Here is a 6,329-nt window from a genome sequence, read left to right on the forward strand (position 1 = left end):
ACAGTTGGACAATTTGGGGGTGCTCAGGGAGAAGACCCTCACACTCACATGAAACGTTTCCTGGAGATGTGCAACTCATTTGTGATTCTTGGAATCACCCCAGAAGCTATCAGGCTATCTTTATTCCCATATTCTCTACGTGACGACGCAAAGCAATGGGTAAGTTTTTTGGAGCTTGGTGAGATCACAACCTGGGAAAAGTTGGTGGAGAAATTCATGCAGAAATACTTTCCACCCACCACAAATGCAAGAAGGTGGAGAGAGATCATGAACTTCGAGCAGGAAGAAGTTGAAACCTTGAGCACCGCATGGGAGCGTTTTAAAGGATTAATCAAGAATTGCCCCAATCATGGATTACCATTAACCATCTAGATGGAGATTTTCTATGGCGGATTGAACAGAGCATCTCAAATGGCAGTCGACGCAGCTGCAGCTGGTGGTATCATGGACAAATCTTATACTGAAGCTAAGGAAATATTGGACTGCATTGCCAAGCATAATATGGAATGGGTGGATGACACTTATGATGCAAGAGCAGAAAGGAAGAGGCGATCTCAGAATGTGAATTCTATTGACTCTATCACAATAGCCACGCTCTCTGCACAAGTGGTTACTATTACAAACCTTTTGCAGAATATGTCACTAAGGAACGCATCAAACTTGCAAGAGGTAAATCAGGTAGAAACATTCGTACAATCCATGGTTAGCTGTGTGGGCTGTGGAGATCCCCATTCCTACTCTGATTGCCCATAAAATCCGCCATTGGTATGCTTAATTAAAAATAGCCCATTCTCAAACACATATATCCCGGATGGAGGAACCATCCAAATTTCTCTTGGGCAGGTAATCAACAAGAGCCACACCACTCAGGGGTAAACCAACAGTAGAGGCAAGGACCGCCGCTTGGATTCCAGCCAACACAGCAGCCACACCAACAACCCTTTAATAGAGGAGGTCATGCGTCGAGTTCAACATCTCCACTTGAAAACCTCTTAAAGGAGTATATCGCTCAGAATGGCGCATTGCTAAAAAGTTGGGCATCTTCCATCAGAACTTTGGAGATATAAGTGGGGCAGATTGCGAGTGAGTTGAAGAATGGCAGCCTGGAGTCTTTCCCAGCAGCACGGAAACCCCAGGGAATACAAAGGAGCAATAGAGCTGACGTGGGAGGATGGCACAAGCACGTTCAAGGTAAATGGGTAAGGAGTGAAACCCTACTTTGAAGATGGTGTAGAACCTGTCTCTTATACACATCTAGATGTGTATAAGAGACAGCGCTTGAAAACCTCTTAAAGAAGTATATCGCCCAGAACGACGCATTGCTAAAAAGTCAGGCATCTTCCATCAGAACTCTGGAGATACAAGTGGGGCAGATTGCGAGTGAGTTAAAGAATCGGCAGCCTGGAGTCTTGCCCAGCAGCACAGAAACCCCGAGGAATATCAAAGGAGCAGTAGAGCTGACGCGGAAGGATGGCACAAGTACGTTCAAGGTAAATGGGCAAAGAGTGAAGCCCAACTTTGAAGATGGTGTAGAATGACAAAAGTCATCCCTCGTATTACGTGAAGCTAACTGAGGCTTGCGTCGAAGCATCCCTGCATTCATATAGACACATATTCCAGGGACGCTTCTTCTAACTTCATTTCTTTTGCATTATGTATTTTAGCACTGCGTTTGTGTTTACACATTGTTGTTTGTCTTTGTGTTTTAAGTTGATTAATGAATGTTATTGCTTTCTTGTTTAAGAGTCTTATTTAATTTTGATTTAAATATATATATAAAAAAGGTTGTGTACAATCGGAAGAAGCTTACGATGGGAATAAAACAGATGCATTGGACTTAAGCCAACGCATGGCCTAAACTGAAGGGACGCGTCTCGAAAACACAAGACACTCGATTGTTTGAAAACCCTAGGCACGTCCTTTTGTCTACTTAATAAATGCAGATGTCAGGTGCCACCTAACGTCACCACTTGCTCTCCCCAAACCTATAAAAAGCGCACCTTCGATTTTCTCTCTTCTTCCATCGTCTTCAAAGCCTTCTTCAAAAAAAAAAAAAAAAAAAAACCTAGCGCTCGAAGCCTTCATCGCCGCTCGATCAAGCTTGTTACTTCGCATTCTTCAGCAGTAATGTCTTCAGCATCCGACAGCCAAAACCAATTGATGAGCTACAAAGGCATGTCACTGGTAAGCTCCTTCTCATCTTCGTTTGCTTCAATGTCACCTCCTCCAAACCCTCGCTGAACTTCAAAAACCCTCATTTTGACCAAGCCTTCGCACGACGGGCCTTCCTCTACTTCCCAGCGACCATCTCGGTCGAAACCCATCAAAACCACCACAAACCCTTCCTCTAAAACCCACCAAAAATCCAAAACCATCGCAAAACCAACTCCCACAAAACCGAGAAAACAGCGCCCTTCTTCTTCCGTGGTTGCCAAGAAACCCTACACCAAGCCCGCCCCACCACCGTTCATTTCAAATATTACTCTAGTGGGTGCGACGCATGACCTTATCCTCGCTTATCTCCACAACGCACCATCGCCCGCTGTGTACCACCTCCTCTATTATCCATCCAACCCTTAGCCTCCATTTTCCCGATTGAAGTAGAAGGAGCCAACCAACCCCTTCTGCCACGTTCACCAATTATCATTTCATCTCCAGGGTTGCCGCATACCCCATCCGGCACCCCATCAATCACTCCACCTTGGCTCAGCTCTAATAGTCCTGCGTCAGAGCGAAACATCGAAGAACTCGCGGAATTGGCTCGATAAGACGAGCAAGAAGTTTTCGGAGCAATCTTAGCGAGTTTGAATCAAGGCCAAGAAGAGGAACAAGTGATGCGTCCTATCCCAACCAACGTATAACTTGAAATCGATGAAGCGAAGTGCTATGCGATGGTGCTTAAAGCTGAGTTGGAAGAAGAAGAAGAAGAAGAAGATGATGAAGAAAGGGAAGTTGGCCTAGACGCATCGCAACCTTGCTAATCTGACACGAATGAAGGGCCATCGAAAGAAAAGAGAGTGATGAGAAAAAGAAAATTAATTTGGAGGATGAAGAAGAGCAGTGCACATCCAGTCCTGAGGGTGCAACGCATGAGAGCTACTCAAGGTCTATAGTGTTAAAGAAGGAATTGGAACAATATCAGGCCACAAGGCAGGGGCGAAGGAAGCCAGCTCTCCAAAGAGAATTGGAAAATGAATTAAGGTAGCTGGCGCGGGAAGCCAAAGCACATGAGGCGGGAAAACATAAGGTAACTGGTGCGTTACCTAAAAAGACCAAAGGAAGGAAGCGCCAGTTTAGTGACATTCTTGCAGAGAAGGGCTTCTTCCCCGAATGCAACACATTGCCGGCATATATAACCGAAACTATGGAAGCAATGGGTTGGGGTCAGTTATGCGTTGGGCATACAAGAATTTGGCCCAACCTTGTCTGCTAATTTTATAGTAGTGAGTTTGATACGGAGAAAAGTACGACGTTCGTTGATGGCGTTTTGGTGCGCTTTTCAGTTGATAAGATTAATGAAGTGTTCAATATTACAAGTAACCCTGACGCAGAAGGTAAACGCATCTTGGAACCATCCGACTCTAAAGCCAATTAGAAGACGCGTTAAGAGTAGTGGCTAAATCTAGAAGCAAATGGTAAACATCAAGAAGTGGAGAAAAAATCTTGGCTTCCAGGAATCTGAAACCAGAGCGTGAACTTGTGGTATTATTTGATTAAGAAAAGCATCATGCCTACAAACACATGATGAGACATATCAAGAGAATGCGTCTTGGCCACTTATTGTATTCATGCAACACATTCCTCTAGATTGTAGGAGGATAATAAGGGACCAGATCAAAGTTCAATTAAAGCCAAACCACGAGGACAACTTTATTTCCCTTGGCTGGATCTGTGCGCTGTGTGAAGCGGGGGCATCCCTCTGGGGGATGATTATGAGGAAATCGATGGTGCGTTGATGGATATTCAGTGATCAGGCGTCTACTTCACAGTTTGCCGCACCAGCCTGCTCTAACCTCGCAAAGATGCGGCAAGCCAGACCCTCGAACCCTTCAAAAAGCGCCCAAAAGAAGACGCGTCCGGGTGATTGAACACAACGATAAAGCTTTGGAGAATGAAGATTACGAAGCAGAGCATGCACTTTACTAAATGAAGAAGCGGACCAGACCTAAAAATCCTTCTCCCAAACTCACCTTTGGCCTTGCAAGAATGGAGTCTTGATCCAACAACACCATGAGCCTACCGATGTAGATCAAGATATGCCCTAGTCCCCTTCCTTCGCCCTTACTAATTCCAATTCCAACTTTTGTTGCCTCCTCCAGTCATTTTTGGACCACTGGGTTAGGGTCAAGTAACGCAGGAAATATTGAAGACCCAGTTGAAAAGATGAAAGAGCTAGCACTGCCACAACAATGCACTGATATTGACGAGTTGAAAACTTTCATTTAGTGATCAACTCAGACCACTGGCCGCGTCTATTGAAAGTCTTCAACAAACAAAATAGGGTTTCTAAGGGAATTACTTACGGCAACAAACAAGAAAGAATGCAAGACCAGTTTGTCTACACAACACAGTATATTAATCAGATCTTGGTCGGAATGGTTTGCCCTGCCACCGCTACCTGCTCACCTTAGGAAACCTCTGCCGATTTATGGATGAAGACCCTGCAGACGAACGCAGGGATGACGCTCACGCACAATAAGTTTCGGTGTTGGTAACTTTTACTTTGTTTTATTTGTTAATATTTTGTATTGTTTCCTTTGTTTGTTATTCCATTAGTTATCCAATGAAAATGATGAAATTTTTTATCCATTTTTTTATCCTTGCGTTGTCCTTAGCATAACTTTTTTTTTTTTTTTTTTTTGTTTTTTAGCTATTTTTCTGTCTTGTCCATTATTTACTCAAATTATATTAGCAATATGAAAATTTATAAGTACAGAGTAGGCGTTAGGAAAATCAAAAAGCCTGAATTTTTCTAAAAGACTACATGTTTTCTTTCTAACGCATGCAAGCTTTAAATCAAAACTCCTTTTTCGAAAATTCCAAAAGCCTTTTCGAAATTTTGCTCTCTTTTAACAATGAGGATTAGCTCATTCCAAATTTAGGGATGAGGAAATCCGAGTTAAGACGAAATTAATAGCAGTACATAAAAAACAAAGGAAACAAAATAGAAAAATTTAAACACAACTCCTCTGTCATTACTCTAAAAGAAAAACCTCAAAGTGGCCATGAGTTTAAAAAGTTGGACAGGCACTTTAGCGTAGTTGGATGCTCGCATGACACCCGTAGGGCAAGCCAAAACAAAGTTAAGTCTCCTAGACCAATGCGTCCCAAAACTCCTCTATCTGTTTAAAGAAGCTGTATCTTGAAACGCATGAATGCTAGATATGAGTTTAGTTGTGAAGGGCTCTCACCCGTAGTTGGATGCTCGCATGACACCCATGGGGCAGCCAAAACGAAAGTTGGGACACCTGGAACAACGCATAGGCAATCGAAAATTTATACTTTTTCTTTTTTAACCGACATCTATTTAAAAAGCATCTAACGCAATTACTGGTTTAGAAAAAACGGGAATGTTTTGAGAAACGAAAGGAGTTGTTGACGAAAAGCTTACTGCACCTAAAATAAAACATTATTTCTTTTAGAAAAGAATCATCCTGCGTTATATTTTCCAAACTCCAGTCTCAAGCTTATAAGTGAATATGATGAAGGGTGAACATTGCACACTAAAGACAAGGGAGATAATAAAAGAAATATTTATGGAATGCTTGAGGACAAGCATTGTTTTAAATTTGGGGATGTGATAACTTGTAGAAATACAAGTTATCATGGCTCAAAAGTTGGAACAATTATGGTCTTTAATGATAAAATCTCATCATTTTTAGAAGAAACGCATGGAATTACCGAACACTATCAAACTCATGCAAAAGAATGTTTATTGCTAAAACACTGCGACACTAACGCATGATATTGCAAGATCTCAACAAGAGGGTAACGCATGATTAAGAAAAGTGTCGCAGGCAAAGTCTAACGCATGGGCATGTGTCGGGGGATTCAATGTAAGAGAAGATTCATTGATTAGGCTATTTGTGTCAAATCACCACTTGCAAGCATGAGCACCTGTAGTGGGCGGCATCTGAAAGCATTTTGAGGTCAGGCGGCTGACCAGGGTATGAAATTTATTGTTGCCAATCATCAAGTTGGAGAAGACCGACGTCTATAAATAGAAGAAATCCCACCAGATGAAAGAGTTCGAAGTTTCGAAGTTCTCAACTCTCAGTTTTTAGTCTTAGTTTTAGCTTAGTCTTAGTTTTAGATCTTTAGAGCTGTGT

At 42.4% G+C, this 6,329-nt stretch overlaps 1 non-coding gene across 1 annotated transcript; it reads right to left on the bottom strand.

Moving 5' to 3' along the window:
- Positions 1-249: 249 nt before the first annotated feature.
- LOC120072441 lies at positions 250-356 on the bottom strand. Its single transcript, XR_005480499.1, has one exon. It is a non-coding gene; the product is annotated as a small nucleolar RNA R71 (small nucleolar RNA).
- Positions 357-6,329: the final 5,973 nt, after the last annotated feature.

Source organism: Benincasa hispida, chromosome 2 (genome assembly GCF_009727055.1).
Source record: "Benincasa hispida cultivar B227 chromosome 2, ASM972705v1, whole genome shotgun sequence".
In the NCBI taxonomy this organism is placed as follows: Eukaryota; Viridiplantae; Streptophyta; class Magnoliopsida; order Cucurbitales; family Cucurbitaceae; genus Benincasa; species Benincasa hispida.